The 17818-nt window shown below is 38.5% G+C and overlaps 1 pseudogene; it reads left to right on the forward strand.

Annotated features, from left to right (window-relative positions):
* The first annotated feature begins 3399 nt into the window (after positions 1 to 3399).
* On the forward strand, positions 3400 to 16461 carry LOC112391029 (programmed cell death protein 10 pseudogene; annotated as a pseudogene).
* Positions 16462 to 17818: the final 1357 nt, after the last annotated feature.

Here is a 17818-nt window from a genome sequence, read left to right on the forward strand (position 1 = left end):
CGGAGCACAGGCTCGGATGCGCAGGCTCAGCGGCCATGGCTCACGGGCCCAGCCGCTCCGCGGCATGTGGGATCTTCCCAGACCGGGGCACGAACCCGTGTCCCCTGCCTCGGCAGGTGGACTTTCAACCACTGCGCCACCAGGGAAGCCCTATTTTTCCACTTTTTACACCTGGTGTGCTGTTTGATAGTGTGACACCTGGTGACTAGAATTTTCTAGCTCTCCACCTGCTCACAAAATATGGTATTTCTTTAAACTAAAAATACTCTACTCTTCTTTTAAGATGTAGAAAAGAAAAAAAAACAAATTAAAAAGTTTAAATAGTCAAATTAAGCAAGCAACATTCAAGATTAAGCTGGGCTCCATCTGACGGCTGCTTTTGTTCACCGCCAGATCTAGAGAGGAGATGGAAGCGACAGCCCCTGCTTTTGCACATGCTTATCTTGACCAAGTCGACACTCCCTTGCTTTGGTGTTTTTTTTTGTTTGTTTTTCTGTTATTTCTTTGGATATCTTCAGAATTTAAAAACCACAAAGGGATACAAATATCGCTCCTTTAACCGAAGAGGAAAAAAGTCTTGCATAAGGGGCTGATCAGACTAGATAACCTAGTAGAAATCTCCCACTCTGACTTATTGGGGAGCAGAGTGCCTACACGTCCTCTTGAATGGTAGCCCTCGACTGAACAGTCCAGGGCTGGGCCAGTTGCCTAATATAAAGATACAGACATAAATACAATCAGTCCTGAGGATTTTGTTTCATGGGATTTCCTCCTTCTGTTTTGGGTATCTAGTGTTCAGGGCTTTGGTATCCTTTCCAAATGAAAATATATTCTTCTGTGTAATTATCGTGATTTGATCTTAAAGAGACCTCTTCAATAATGCACTTGTTTAATGCTCTTAGAAGCTTTTCATAGAAGTTCATAAAAGGAAGCCACAGTGTCTGTATTTGAGGTGTGTAAACACTACTGCAGGTGATGTTGGTAAATTTGACTGGGCAAAGATCGTGTCCTTTGCTTGCAAGGCTGGTAAGTTACCTGGTGAGAGAGGTGTTCCCACCAAATGCCAGTGAGAAGGATATCTGTTTAAGATGACCACGGTAGCCTTGATCAACAGACCTCCCAAGGCAAGAGGTTCAGGCATGGTGATAAATAAAACTGTTGCAGCAATATGTGTCCTGTAAAAGTCAAAAATGAACAAATAAACCAGCCTAAGAGATTTCCAGACAGTGATGGTGGGTAGTGTATGGACTGTCTTTTCTCCACTGGGTGCTAGCTCGTGCTCTCTGTCCCAGGTTCCCCACCCCATGTGAGTCTCAGTCCCTTAGGAATAATGTCCGCTAATGTCATTACATTCAGTGTCTTGACGGTGTCATCTGTAAAATAACATCAGTTAAAACTAGTCCCCTTTTCCTACCCCATAGAGTTTTTTTTAAATTTGAAGTATAGTTGATTTACAATGTTGTGTTAATTTCTGCTGTACAGCAAATTGATTCAGTTATACATACATATACATTATTTTTTTAAAATATTCTTTTCTATTATGGTTCATGACAGAATATAGTTCCCTTTGCTATACTGTAGAACCTTATTGTTATCCATTCTATATGTAATAGTTTGCCTCCGTTAACCCCAAACTCCCACTCCATCCCTCCCCCGTGGCAACCACAAGTCTGTTCTCTATGTCTGCGAATCTGTTTCTATTTCATAGGTAAGTTCATTTGTGTCATATTTTAGATTTCACATATAATTGATATCATATAATATTTGTCTTTCTCTTTCTGGCTTACTTCGCTTAGTATGATAATCTCTAGTTCCATCCATATTGCTGCAAATGGCACTATTTCATTCTTTTTTATGGCTGAGTAGCAGTCCTTGCATATGTGTACCACATCTTCTTTATCCATTCATCTGTGGATGGACATTTAGGTTGTTTCCATGTCTTGACTATTATGAATAGTGGTGCTATGAACATAGGAGCGCATGTATCTTTTTGAATTATAGTTTTGTCTGGATATATGCCCAGTAGTGGGATTGCTGGGTCATATGGTAGTTCTATTTTTAGTTTTTTCAGGAACCTCCATACTGTTCTTCATAGTGGCTGTACCAATTTACATTCCCACCAACAGTGTAGGAGGATTCCCTTTTCTCTACACCCTCCCATGGAGCTTTTTCTGAGCATCAAATAAAATACTGGTTGTGAAAATACTTTGTTAATTAAAAATTACTACTGAAATAATATTTGTTATTATTTTATTATGTAAGTCTAAGTCTATTAGAATAGAATAGAATCAAAATATATAAGGCCCTTACCTGCCACTTTGGTAGAAGGCATACAGGGCAGGGACATTATCAATCTTGTTTGTGCTAGTCTAGCACCTAGCATAGTGCACAGCACATAGTAGGCACTAGATAAATACTTGCTGAAGGAAAACAAATGTTTCAAAGAATGAGTGACAGTGTTGCTTGGAGCCGTTTGCATAGGTAGCCGCATAAATAAGAGGGGGGCAGGAGAAACCATAGGAGATGAAACTAATCATCCAATCAAACAAAAGCCCTATATGATCAGAGTGTGCTTTAGCTTCAGACTTTAATTTTGGAGTTATAAATAAACTTTTTTTTTTTTTGCTCTTAAGTCCACTCGTTTTCTATTTTTCTATGGGTCAGGCCCTACAAATTCCAGTCTTTAAGTAAACCAGTCAAATCAAAAGATCAGATAACATGATAAGTTGTGGATTGTTGAATGGGAAATGTCAGGCTACAGGAATTTATAGGCTAAACTAGTTTGGAATGTGTGGAATGGCATTAAAAGCCATTAGTCAGTCAGCTAATAAATATGTACAGAGGGTCTACTCTGTGCCTGGATGGTGCTGGGGACTGCAGCTGCCACAGTCCATAGGGCTTTTCCGTTGTCCTAACTGGATGGTGGCTCATTTCCTTCCTTAACCCTCTAGGACACAGTAGTCAAATGGGCAGTGCACTCTGAATTAAACCTCTCTCTCTTCTGACCATTTCAGCAGCATCTATGGAGAACATTTGGTTCCTTTTACAATGGATACCAATGACAATTCATTTTACAGCTGCAGTGCTGCAGCACGTCTGTGACTTAAAGCCAGGTGAACCTTTTAGGTGTGGGTTAACTCTGGGTATACGTTTTAGAAGCATCATCAGTCTCAGGTCTGAAGCTAACAAAGCAGAATATTAAATAAATATATTTCCAAGATAGGGTATGTTCTGGTGGTATGAGCTTCAGAAAAACTGGCTTTCATGGAGAAGGGGAAGACAATGTTTTGCAAGCGAAAAACACATGTTTTGCAAGTGAAAAACACAGAGGACATGTAACCCACTTCACGCCAGGTGGTAGAGGATGGGAGAGAAATTCCCATTCCTCCCTAACAAGGAATGGCCCCAGGAGACAGGTTTCAGTTCAAGGACAAAGTGAAGGAGATGCTGGAAGAAGAGGTTGGCCATGTAGAATATTTTGCTGCTGACCAAGCAGCCTCCCCACCAGGCTGCAGTGGAAGGGTTTGGAGCCGTGAAGGGGTGTGAGAGATTGGGTAACACTAGGGGGTGTACAGAGACACATAGGGAGCAGAGTCTGGATTATATGGGATGACCTGGGATTATAAATAGTTATGTAGGGGCATGATGGGGTTCACCTTATGATCTCAAATGCAGGTTAGGGTGGTAAGGCTGAGAGTGTGTGGCAGGGGACTCCTTGCTAGGAATATGTGAGTAGACTACCAAGGGTGTTCAAGTTCAGTCCAGAAAAGAATGATAACTGTGGTAAACCAGAAGTGAAGAGATCATTAAAAAGTTTAAAATAGAGTGGTAATTGACAATTGGAGAGGTGGTGCATGTGTAGGGACAGAGGGTAGATGGAAATTCTCTGTACTTTCTGCTCAATTTTGCTGTGAACCTAAAATGTTCTAAAAAATAAAGTTTACTAACTTTTTAAAAAGTAAAAAAAAAAAAAAAAATAGAGAGGTATTATGGATTCACTTAAATCAACTTTTTTTTTTTTCTCCCTGTCAGTGTCTGTTCAGTTTGGCCACCTGCTGGGCCTACCTTGACTAGAGGTATTCTTTTTATGACAGTACTCCTTTTCACTCTCCTTAGTATACATGCATACAAATTTGTTTTATAAAATTGGATATGCAGAAAAAGTAACAAAAGAAAATTTAAATCACTGATAATCTTATTACTCCAAAATAACCACAGTTATGAGTTTAAGTCTATTTTGTTCAGACTAGAATGCACTACATCTAATTTCATTTTACTAAACTGAAATTAGACTGTGTGAAATTTTACCTTTTTAAAACCTAACATTATACTAAGTTTTGTTGCATGACTACACATCCTTTGAAGCTGTATAATATTCTGCCATGAGGCGTCAGGTAGTTTATGGTTAGACTTTTGATAAAAAGCCTGAAGTAGAGTCTTGTACCTGAATCTTTGTTTGTATCTCTGATGATTTCCCCAGGATAAATCCTTAAAAGTAGAATTATTGAATCAAAGGGTACAAATACTTTTATGTTTCTTGACTGTGATTATAAACGTTCTTAATATAGGCTCATTTCTCTTCTATTACAGTAGGGTCACTGGGACAAGCAGCAACCAGTAACCATTTTCAGGTACAATAAATGGCACATTCCGATGAATTTCTCATCTATAAACATACTAGAAAATTTAAAAGTAACTTCTGACAAGGGAAAGTCCTGGCACCAAAGTCAAGAGACCTGGGTGTTACTTCCCACTGAGGCACCAACCAGCTATTTTCTTTAGGTCTGACACTACTTTTGCAAACTCTCGAAAAATTCCCTCATCGTCTCTGAAATCAGTGTATTGAATTAGTAACCCTCAAGGCTCCTTCTGGCTGTCAAATTCTATGATCTTATTCTGTGGAAAAAAATTGTTTTAAGAGAAATATAGTAATAATATGTTTCTGGCACATAGTACAAATCAATACATATTTGTTGAGTGAGGGGAAAAATTAAAGTTACAAAATATGGTATATAAAGTAGAGTAAAATCTTTAAAATTTTTAATTAAACAAATTTAATTTCGCTCAAAGAATAAATTACTGCCTGTCTCCTCTGGGTAATAATCCATGTTAAATTTTATGGGAGACAAGAAATACAAACAGAAAAACTTTGTAGAACTTTTACATGAAGAATCACTTATGAATTTTGATGGGAGAATTTAAAAATAAATAGGAATTACTATAGCACTTACTCTTAAGGTGATTGTAATCTCATAGAGATAGTTTGTGGACCCAGGTGACATAGCTCAAATAAAATGGTTAAGAAAAAGTTAAAGGTGTAAATGATACAGCTAAGAAATTGTGTAAGAAAGTGTTATGCTTATCCCAAGTGCAATTCTTAAATTTCTTGAAGGCAGATATCAGAAGAAATAATATTCTATTTTTAGGAAAACTACCCACAGTTTTGTTAAGGTAAGAGAGTTCAGGGGACCACTAAGACAAATACAGAAAATACCTGAGTTTGGCAGTGTTACTAAGACCAAAGACATGCCTTCAAATTTACCACTCTAGTAAGGTGGCAAAACTCACCTTAACTTCTTGGAAATGGTTTCTGAAAAAGCCATGCAAAGGCAGATATGCATTTGGGTACTTTGCCTAATCGCTCTCTTCATATTTTGGCAAGGCTCTGAAGATCTCTTTGTTCACATTTAGTGAGAACCATATGATATTCAGCAAATTAATCTCCTGGATCTTGTTATTTGGGCTCTTGTCGCTTAATATTATTATTGTTAAGTTTTAATTTGCTCGGTCACCTTGTACTCTCCGCCACTGGTTAGCATATCCTCATTTTCCCAAAGAACACTGGTGTAAAAAAAACACTTACTTAAGACAGCCTTAATGCCCGTGACTTAGAAGGTTCATTCAAAAGCCAAAAGAGCAGAACTAATATACAAAGCTTGGTGTATCTGGTTGCCTGGGCAAGTCGACTTGCCTTGCATATGTGAAGATATTAAATTTCTAACCAGTTAATTAAAAGAGCTTCTTCATGTGTCAGTGTAAGACCTGGTCCATAAACGGGGCATTAGGAGTTGACTCTTGTTTCAGGAAACAGCATCCTCTCCAAGTTTCTCACACTTTTAAAATTTTGTTTGTTTTTTAGCAGTGCCTGCTTGTCACCTGTGCATTTCTTGTCAGAAGACTAAAAATTATATTAGAAAATAAGGTTGACTTAGTTCTGTAAAGATGTTTTGGGGAGAGATGATTGGTTGGTTTTAATTAATTCAGATTATGCAGTTTTCCCTTTACTCTGATTTTAAGACTGAAAATGTACCAGTTCAGTTTCAAACAGGGCGATGACAATATTTTACAGAAAGACTGTGGAGGAGTAACTAAGAGACCAGGTGCTGCTGTTCAACAGACATAGATATAAGTCCCAGCTCCATTACTTCCCAGCTAATTGACCTTGATCTTGGATAAATTATTTAATTCCTCCTACCCTCAATGTGCCAACCATAAAATGAGGATGATAACTGCACTTTCTTCATAAGGTTGTTTCGAGGATTAACTAGTATAATTCATATAACATGTTCATTAGAGTGTCTGGATCATGATAAAGCCTCCAACAGCTATTATTATTACATTTGGCCCTGAGACAGAGGGATACCTGAGAATTTTTGAAGTGCTTTTGTGAATATTATTGCATTTTATCCTCAAATGAGAAAAGAAAGGTGGAGTTGCTAAAAATGAGCCACTGACAAAGAACAACACTGCAATTAACATCTGCCTTCTATGCCAACATTTTTCTACTCTGCCTTAATGGATAGTCTTTAAAAAGCCTATATGGAAACTGAACAGTCTGAAATTTAAATTTATCGTATGTATAACAAGGTTATGATTCCAGGAGAATAGATCCAATTCCAGTTCAAGATCTTACAGTAGTGAAATCTGAGTCCTGACAAAATACTTGATTCCAGACTCTAGAACAGAATCGACTAAAACAGTTATGACTCAGGGTTCAAATTCTCATCTACGTGTTCCTGTTTCTGGATTCTTTGACCTATTTAATTGGTCTCTTGGTCTGTCCTGCTACCAAAACGACGCTATCCTAATTGCTACAACTTTCTTAGGAATCTTGATGTCTGCTAGGGTGAGGATACTATCTTGTTTTTCAAAATTGCTTGGCCATTTGATCTCTCAAGTGAATTTTAGGATCAGCTTCTTGTCAGGTTTGAATTGAAATTATGTCAAATTTATAGATTAATTTGAGGAGATGATATTTTTATGATGTTGAATCTTCTCATCCATGAACATAGTATATCTCTCCTTTTATTTCAATCACTTTTTGGGTCTTTGAACAAAGTTTTATGATTTTTTTCTTCATTAAATCCTTGCATATTTTCACTTATATTTGTTCCTAGGTATCATATAGGTTTCAATGCTATCTTCAAAGGTATCTTGAAAAAATTATATATTCTATTGTTTTTGTTGATATATGGAAACACAAAGTTTTTGAATATTGATTTTTATATCCAGAACTTTCTGCATCCTTATTAGTTCTAATAGTTTATTATCACCTCTTAGACTATCACGTCTGAATTATAACATTTTTCTTACTTTTCAATTAGTATATTTCTTTCCCTTGCACTTTGTACTGGCTTGGAACACTGATATAATGTTGAATAGAAGTGGTGATGGGACATCTTTGACTTGTTCATAATTTTAAATTGAATGCTTGATCACGAAATATACATTTGCTCTAGGTTTTTGATACATAACATATCTCAATCTGAATCCATATCATACTTTAAAAGTAGTTTACGATGTTTACATTATCAGAACATTTATCTACTACACGTTGTAGTCTTTCCTTCAAGCTTTTATTTAATTTTAGTCATTTTTTCATTTCAGTTGCTTGAAACTTACTCTCTAGTAAGTTCCTCAGGAAAGGCCCAGTATGATGTTTCAATAGATACTTTCAAATCTTCTTCTTCTACTTTTTTTTTTAATTTTAAGAAAGTTTTCTGTTCTGTTTCTTGGCTTTGGTTTTATTCCTAAGGGACTCCTAATATCTGTATGTTAGATTATCTTTGCCCATCTTTGTATTTGTCACTTTCTCTTGAAACTTTAAAAAAAAGCCCGTATTTCCTTTGATTAAAAAAAATTCCTGACGGAGGAACCAAAATGACACAGTAGAAGGACGTGCTCTCACTCCCTCTTGTGAGGACACCAGAATCACAACTAGCTGCTGGACAACCATCGACAGGAAGACACTGGAATTCACCAAAAAAGATATCCCATATCCAAAGACAAAGGAGAAGCCACAATGAGACGGTAGGAGGGGCGCAATCACAGTAAAATCAAATCCCATAACAGCTGGGTGGGTGACTCACAGACTGAAGAACACTTATACCACAGAACTCCACCCACTGGAGTGAAGGTTCTGAGCTCCACGTCAGGCTTCCCAACCTGTGGGTCCTGCAATGGGAGGAGGAATTCCTAGAGAATCAGACTTTGAAGCCTAGTGGGATTTGATTGCAGGACTTCGACAGGACTGGGGGAAACAGAGACTCCACTCTTGGAGGGCACACACAAAGTAGTGTGTGCATCGGGACCCAGGGGAAGGAGCAGTGACCCCAGGAGAGACAGAACCAGACCTACCTGCCAGTGGTGGAGGGTCTCCTGCAGAGGCAGGGGGTGACTGTGGCTCACTGTGGGGACAAGGACATTGGCAGCAGAAGTTCTGGGAAGTACTCCTTGGCATGAGCCCTCCCAGAGTCTGTCATTAGCCCCACCAAAGAGCCCAGGTAGGCTCCAGTGTTGGGTTGCCTCAGGCCAAACAACCAACAGGGAGCGAACCCAGCCCCACCCATCAGCAGTCAAGCGGATTAAAGTTTTACTGAGCTCTGCCCACCAGAGCAACAGTTAGCTCTACCTACCACCAGTCCCTACCATCAGGAAACTTACACAAGCCTCTTAGATAGCCTCATCCACCAGAGGGCAGACATCAGAAGCAAGAAGAACTACAATCCTGCAGCCTGTGGAACAAAAACCACATTCACAGAAAGACAGACAAGATGAAAAGGCAGAGGGCTATGTACCAGATGAAGCAACAAGATAAAACCCCAGAAAAACAACTAAATGATGAAGTGGAGACAGGCAACCTTCCAGAAAAAGAATTCAGAATAATGATAGTGAAGATATATTTATAGGACATTCCATCCAAAAACAGCAGTTTACACTTTCTTCTCAAGTGCACATGGAACATTCTCCAGGATATATCATATCTTGGGTCACAGACCAAACCTCAGCAAATTTAAGAAAATTGAAATCATATCAAGCATCTTTTCTGACCACAACATTATGAGATTAGAAGTGAATTACAGGGAAAAAAACATAAAAAAACAAACACATGGAGGCTAAACAATAGATTACTAAATAACCAAGAGATCACTAAAGATATCAAAGAGGAGATCAAAAAATACCTAGAGACAAATGACAACGAAAACACGATGATCCAAAACCTATGGGATGCAGCAAAAGCAGTTCTAAGAGGGAAGTTTATAGAAGTCTTGAGGGAAATAAACGGAGCTGGAGGAATCAGACTCCCTGACTTCAGACTATACTACAAAGCTACAGTAATCAAGATCATATGGTACTGGCACAAAAAACAGAAACATATATCAATAGAACAAGATAGAAAGCCCAGAGGTAAACCCACACACCTATGGTCAACTAATGTATGAACCTGACGTGTATAAAATTGATGACTAATAACAGCCTGCTATATAAAAAAATAAATAAAATTCAAGAAAAAAAGAAACTAATAGGAAACTTTCTTTGGGTTATTTGTATGGAAATATATTAATATAAATGTTTCAGACATTACATGAAATTCATAAGCATCTTATATGTTCTGGTATAATGTTATAAGTCATAATTCTCATTATTATTTTAAAATGTATATCTCAGAAATAACTAAATTTCCTTGTCAGTTTCATTATTATGAACTTTCATCAAATCTTTAACCATGGTCATTTTTAAGTCTTTTGTCATTTACAGACAGTTCTGGGTGTACTCTGATGCTTTTGCAAAAATGTTCCTATAAAAGGGTTTCATCTTCAAGGAATTCATGGAAAAGACTCTGACAAGTACAGGTTTCTGGTAGCTGACTATACTGCTGAACTGAATGAATAAGCATTTTCAGAACTCTAATGGAAAACTGATGAATTCATAAAAGTGCTAACAAAAGATCAACATGAAAAAAATTAATTCCATGGGACTGAGTGAACTGTTGAGGATGATTATAATTTTTGTGACTTCTTGTTTGAATAAAAAAAAAATTCCTTTTCCACCTTCTATCCTTTAGCTCGTTAGCTGAGTGTTTTTTCCACACTGTATCCTTCTATTTTTGTCTTGATTTCTTAAAGGATATTTTATTTCTAATTCTTTTCTGAGTTCTAGAATTTAAGTTCCCAGCTTTAAAAATTTTGATATATGCTATTTTTTCATATTCTGTGTAACGTTCTTAATGTCTTTTAACTAATTTTTATTTTAAAATTTAAAAAAAATTTTTGACATGAAACATTTTTCTTTTTAATTTGGAAAGGAGTCAATAAGTGATGTGGATTCGTTTTGATTATAAGGCATTAAGCCCCACAAACTTGATGGGCGCTGAAAGAACAGAGGTGAATCTTGAGGGCTGCATCTGGCTTCACTAGTTCTTTAATATTCAAAATAGGCTGCCTGCTACACTCCTCAGTTCATGTCCTCTTCTTTACAGGCAGGATGATAACAGGTATCACTACAGCATGATGCCTGTCTGATGCTAAGTGCAAGCTCTCTTCTTCTAAATTGTGTCCAGTACAGGTATCCTGGTAGGATGTCATAACTAATTTTTAAATAGTAAGTTGCATTTTGGTCTGTTTGTGGGCATACTTTTCTGGGATGCTTTCATCCTCTCTAAAAATATTACCATGCTCCCTGTTACTTCATTTCTTATTATAACTTCATATGAGATTTGAACTTGATGCTTCTCTGTTGCTCACTTTTATGTGAAATTAGTTTTCCTGACCTTTTAGATTGAGGCAGGATTTAGTAAAGCTTTTCTAATGTCACAAAGCTCCTTTTTCTGTTATTTTTATGTAATGTTTAAAAATATGGCCACTTGCTTCCCAAGATTTCCTGACTGTCTTCCTTTCGCCACTTGGGTGGGAATCTTCTCTTTTTTAATCTTACTTTTCCCTAATTGCTCAATTTTATTCTCCTTCTAGTAGTTTCTTCACAGTATGGTTCCTTAATTGGAAGAAAATCCGTTTAAGTTTTGAGAGTTCATAAGGATTAAACTGCTTCAACCCTTTCAGTCCTTACTTCGTGCTCCTTGAACTCACTTGGTATTAGAGAGAGAATTCATTCTCAGTTTCATCTGATGTACTCAAATTGACCCACTGTGCTCCCCAATAAATAACTATTGGCTCTTTTGGGGTTCTTTTCACCAGTTGACACAACCCTGTGTACTTCCCTCTACTTTCTCCTGCACAGATGCCAATACCATGTGAGTCTCATGGCTGTTGCTGGTTTGTCCCCATGTGCTTATACTAGGGGAGATACCTTGTTGCCTAGTTTTGTGGTAAATGTTGTCCATGGATCTTTGGTTTTGCTATTTAATTGCTGTGTTTGCTTTAATGTGGGGATTCACTAAGATGGAAAGCTACAATGTCACTGTCACTACTATCTTCCTAGAATCTCTAGATTGGACTTTAAAAGCAAAAATGACAACCACAACAACAAATTCAGTAATGTTTTTTTTATAATAGGTATACCTGAGACATATTTATGAGGAATTTTTTTAACATAAAAGGATAGAAAAAGATATACCATGTAGTTATAAATCAAAATATAACTGATATAATGATATTACTTTAAATTAAATAACCCTTAAGACAAAAAGCATTATTAGCAAAGAAAACAAAAAAACAAAACAGTATCATTACATAGAAAATATTCACCAGGAATATATAATCAGAAACCTGTATTCTTTTAAGAAAAGAATTCTCAAAAATACAGAGAGTAAAAACTGAATGAATTACAAGGAGAAATTGACCAATATGTAATTTAAATGGGAATTTGTAACATATTACTCCCATATACAAAGCAATGATGAAGTTGATCTGATGAAAATATTGATATATTTAGAATCATGCATAAAACAATTACGAAATACATTTTTTCCCAAAGATACATGGAAATTTACAAAATCAGAGTCTGTTGAAGGTCACAAATGAAAACTCAGTAAATACCAGAACTGAAATTACACAGACCACATTCTTCAACCACAAAGCAAAATAATTAGAAAAAAAGATTCTCTCTCTCCCCAGATCTGCATGCTTGGAAATTTTAGAAACACCCATAGTGTGTTATGAAACAAGGAAGAAATCTAATGAAAGTTTAAAATATTTAGAACTTGAGAAGGAAAACTTATTTCAAAACTTACAGGATGCAGCTAAAGCTGTAATCTGAAATGCATACATCCAAAAGAAAGAGAAAATTAATGAACTAAGTGTTCAACTCAAGAAGTTAAAAAAGAGAACCACAGAGTGAACTCAAGAAGGAAAAAGAGAATATTTTGACAATAATACATAGTCACAAAATAGAAAAAACGAGAGTAAGTTTTAAAAAGATAAAAGATATTTCTTTGAGGAGAATTATCAAGTGGCCAAAACCTAGCAAGACCATAATTCTTGTAGAGTTCACACACTCTGCTGCACCTTTTAAAGATTTTATTTTGTACCTACTGTACCACAATGTAGAAAAATCCATGGCAGTTCTTTGAGACCTTTTGATGCTTTACTTCCCTCAATGCTGCATTTCTCTTGCACAAAGATTTCCTTACATGCATTTACTTCTTCTGCTATCAGGAAAACAAATATTACATGCATAACGCATGACAATTTTTAGAAAGAGAGTGCAGCCAAACGTAACATGGGACAGTCCAGTTTCTGATTAATAATAAGTTATTCTCTAATGGATTCTTGGTTCTACAAATGCATTCACAAGTTAATGCCCTTAAGTAGCAAGTTCCCCTAGTATTTTTAAGCTATAGTTCAATTTTTAAAACTTTTGAGGAATACAACTTGTCTAGAAAATAAACTACTCTTCTATAAACTGGACACGCAGCAGTAATTCAAATGCTGAAATCCTATCCCTGCAGCTTTTCTTCTTAAAGCCATGGACAGATGTCCGCCTGAGTGCTTTCTTCAGTTTTGAGCTCTATGGACCTCGCTCTTTTCATCTTCATCCTGGTTTGGGATACATCTTCCTCTTTTCTGAAGCCACTCTTAACCTGTGGTATAGTCAGCCAGGGAGCAGGGGGAGTAGTTGCATCTGCTGAGTACAGTCTCGAAGGTGGTACCTTTCAACCATTTTTCATGGCCGTACGTGAGTCTGATGAATGTGGTGTGGAGACCTGGAGGACGCAGTGTGAAGGCAGGGGGCGTCCCGCAGCATGTGATGTGACATCGGTGCCAGGCTGTGATGCTTGCTTTGACATTTGCTAACACAGATACACTCTTAAGTGTTTAAACACATTGACTCATTTAATCCTCACAATATTACAAGAGTGATTCTCTTATTATCCCATCTTACAACTTGTTCAAGGTCACAAAGCTACTATGCATCAGAGCCAGGATTGGCACACAAGCAGTCTGTGTTCTCAAACCCACTGGCCAAAAGGTAGAGTCTATTCCATGCTCCACTAACCAGAGTTGCAGGGCCTACAGCCAAGCTGGGTGTTAGAAACTGGTCACCCTTACATAGAAATCTGAGGTCCACCTTGAGCTCCATTGGCTAGAGCTGAGTCAAGTGTTTCTCAGGGTCCAACCCCATGACATCTCCCAGTGGGAGGTTGTGTGGCCTCTTATTTATCCACGTATGCCCTCCCCTATCAGGTCAGCCCAGGAACATGTTGATTCTGTCTTTTCAGTGCTGGGGAAAGTCAGCTCACTCCTGTGCACCTTGCCATGCTCTGTATCACCAGGGACCAATACTGTGCTAACACCAAGCAGGGCTCAGTAAAGATCTTCTGATGAATGAATGAGTTGACAGGGTACCAGTGTGCTAGGCACTGTGCTTTGGGAAGTGATAAAGGTTGTAAAGGTTAGTAAGACCCCACCTGTCTCCTTCAAGAGCTCATATTCTAGTGAGGAGCTTTTGAAAGTTCATCATCCTCTCAAACTACTCCAGGACATGGATTTTGAGATCAGATCTGATTCACCTGACTGGCTGTGTGGCCTCTGACAAGTTATTTTACTCCTTTTATTCTCCACTTATTCATCTGTAGAATCGGTATGATACTGTGACCTGCCTCATAGATGTGTTATGAGGATTAAATGAGATAATGCTTGAAAAATTGCTGTGTCCCCAAAGGGAGCTGCCTCTGGTTTTATTCATTGCTGAGGACCCGCAGGGACACCATGGGAACTCTCTTTGGCTGGATGGACCCCTGAAGTCAGCAGGCAGTGTGTCCCACTCAAGCGTCTGGCATGTCCACCATCCCCTGTTGTGTGAGCCTGGATGCTTGGGGGAATAAAACACCCATCATTAAGAATAGAAGTTACTTGTGTTGGGTAACTTCGGGGACATTGTCGTCTGCAATTATTCCTATAGGCTGAAGTTTCTCTGTGTCTCTCCTTTAGGAATTCCTTTGGCTGAAAAAGGCAGTGAGCCCATGACCTGTTTCTTTCCAGCGTTTGCCAGGACCTTTGCCCCACCTCTTACATTCTGGAAATATTTCTCAGGCACCCCTCTCTCCCCAACATCCAGACGCCCCTCTTTAGCTTGGGAGCCGGGAAGGTCAGGCATTGCTGTCGTCAGTTGCTTAGACTCTTCAGTGCGAAGCTCGCCTGTGGAATGTACAGGGCCGCCCCTGCTCTGGACTCTGCTTTGACACAGGGAAAAGGTTGGCTAACCCTTCTTTAGCTCTGGAGAGTTCTCCCCATCATCAGAGGCTGCAGGGGCTCTAGCCAAAAGAGGGGATGTGGAGTCAAGTATGTCTGGGGTGGAGCCTAAGCTTGTGACCTCAGACCCATCTCGGCAGCTAAAGTAAGATAAACTTGTATCTGACTCTATGATCTCAAATTGCCCCTCTTTTTAGCCTCAATTTCCCTATCTCTCTATAAATACTAATATGACAGCTAGAGAGTCTCTGTTCCTTGAACTACAAAAAAAAATTAGCTCAAACATAAAAGTTTCAGATCCTCACCTGGCTTTCTGAGAATCCCTTAAGATGCTTCTTCCTCATGGTCTCATCAGTGAGGTTTCCCTGAATGCCCTTTCTACATTTAAACTTCACCCCCCATGCCCATGTACGCCCATTTTCTTGACCATCTCTCTCTGTTTTCCTTGGGTTCCTGCTGATAGCCAAGCTTCTGGGATTCCAACTTCTATTCCCAGTTGTTTATCAAGATATTCCCCTTTTCCTCCCAAGACAATTTTTGTCCTAAAAGGCATTTTGATGGCCACTGTTTTAAAAATGTACATTTTTATTTCATCACAAGAGAAAACTTTAGTCATTGCATTGTGAGGATCAGATAGGCTAATAAAGGTCCAGTACAGTGCTGTGTACCCAGTAGGGACCAGATAAACATCAACAGTGGAAGTTATGAAGATTAATTGATATATATAAAAGCACTTAAAACTGTAACACACTGTACATGTGAAGGATTCTCATTATCAATGCTAGTACCTTAAGTCCTAGTAGATGTTATACTATTCAGACCATGTTCAAAAGTAGTTGGGACAGTACATGGTCAAGCTCCTATTTCTTTGTTTGAGGAACCTTTCCTTTCTAAAGAAGGTAGAGTAGGAGGTATAACACAAACTAAAGTAAAATCCTTGGGCTCAGCACAAAGACTGCACATATCAGGACAGGAAGAAAATACAGGTTTCACATAAGACGTCATTATGAAACTTTTAGAGGAAAACAGTGTAGAAGTTAACTTCACTAAGTCCCTCCTTCGAATGGCAGCTGCTGATGTGGAAGAGTATGTGATTAAACAACCAGAGGCAGAATTCCAGGACCCAACTGAAAAGGCAGGAGCGCTTAAACAAAGTCCCAGTAAGATCCCAGCAGAGGTCAATACCAGAGTGAGATTCCTGCAAGCAATCAAGGATATCCCTAGTACAATTAAAGAACTCTTTGATGCAGTGAGTAATGTGTTCAAGAAATACTAATACCAGAATCGCATAGCACTTGAATGCCAAAAATAAAGAATTTTTAAGGTATTCCAAAAGTTTCAGACATACTCTGAAAACCTATTTTGAAATGACAGGGCAATCAATGTATTCGTAAGTGCCAACCGACTAAATCATCAAACCAACTTGGTATTTCAGACCTTCAAAACTGTGCCCTCAAGGCTGTACACGTTAAGAGATGTGCTTCTCAGTGGCAGTGCTGAACTACCTTTATCTGTAAATTTTCAAGTTTGACTGTATAAATTATGAGTCTCTCCTGAAGGGATCTAACCCAGGATGTTGAGTGGCATTATTGCCACTTTGTGTTTTTGTAAAATGTCTCTTAGTCACAATCTCGCACTGAAGATTTTATTTGCTATTATCATTTATTTAAGAATTATAAGCCAAAAAACTTACAGTCTAATGTCTCATATAACATTCCTTAAAAGAATTGTAAATATTCGTATTTGTTTCTGACATTTTAACTTGGAAGCGATATGCTGCCAGATGATGTATTTAGCAATATTTGGTGGCAAATATTCAATAAATAGTTTACATCTGTTTTAAAAAAGCAGAACACTATATGAATAATATGGATTAAGGAATATGTTATAAGCATGGACTACACAGTGTGGAAAGAGCTGGGGCTTGAAGGTCTATAAAGGGGAATTGGAGGCTTAGAGCAGAGACACTAATCAGCCATCATAAAGCACAGGTGCCATGGACAAATCAAAGCTTGCAGAGAACCCTGGAAGCTCGGTATGCCCGCTCCATGAGTTTGAAGCCAGGTGTCTGGTGATGGGCTTAGGTTTGCCTTTGGTCAGCAAACCAAGCTGTCTGAAAGAAAAGAATGCAGACTGGTTAAGAGGCGAACAAACTGGAATTTGCTGATACCTGTGTAACTGTGTTTCACCACCTCTAACCACAATGACCTTCACGAATATAGAGGTTGGGCTTCCCTGGTGGCGCAGTGGTTGGGAATCCGCCTGCCAATGCAGGGGACGCGGGTTCGTGCCCCGGTCCGGGAGGATCCCACATGCCGCGGAGCGGCCGGGCCCGTGGGCCACGGCTTCTGAGCCTGCGCGTCTGGAGCCTGTGCTCCGCAGTGGGAGAGACCGTGATGGTGAGAGGCCTGCGCAAAAAAAAAAAAAAAAAAAAAAGAGAGAAAAAAGAATATAGTGGTTACTGCCTCATTTCTGCCCACAAGTTCCTTTTTGACCATCTCTAACCCAGAACCATATAGAAAAGCTATCCTGAGAAATGTAATTCCGGCTTTGCCAAGTTGATGCAATACAAAACCACCATACTGCATAGTGGACATGTGGTCTTAACCTGATGTGAAGTGCTTACCAAAAATACTACTTTAATCCAGTGGAGGTCATGGTACAGCAGATACCTTTATTTATGTATTCATTCATTTATTCATTTTGTATTTAATGATAATCTGCTGTGTTCCAAGCACTGTTTTTTTGGCTAGGGAATAGAGAAAACTATGACCCATGATACTGAGTAAAGTCCTATTTCTACAAAAGTGGGTTAATGGGTACATGCAAAGGGTCTTGGAGGTAGAAAGGGAGAAAGGCAGAATGAATTGCGAAGATGACTCCAGGCG

This window comes from Neophocaena asiaeorientalis, unplaced genomic scaffold (genome assembly GCF_003031525.2).
Source record: "Neophocaena asiaeorientalis asiaeorientalis breed wild unplaced genomic scaffold, Neophocaena_asiaeorientalis_V1.1 scaffold418, whole genome shotgun sequence".
In the NCBI taxonomy this organism is placed as follows: Eukaryota; Metazoa; Chordata; class Mammalia; order Artiodactyla; family Phocoenidae; genus Neophocaena; species Neophocaena asiaeorientalis.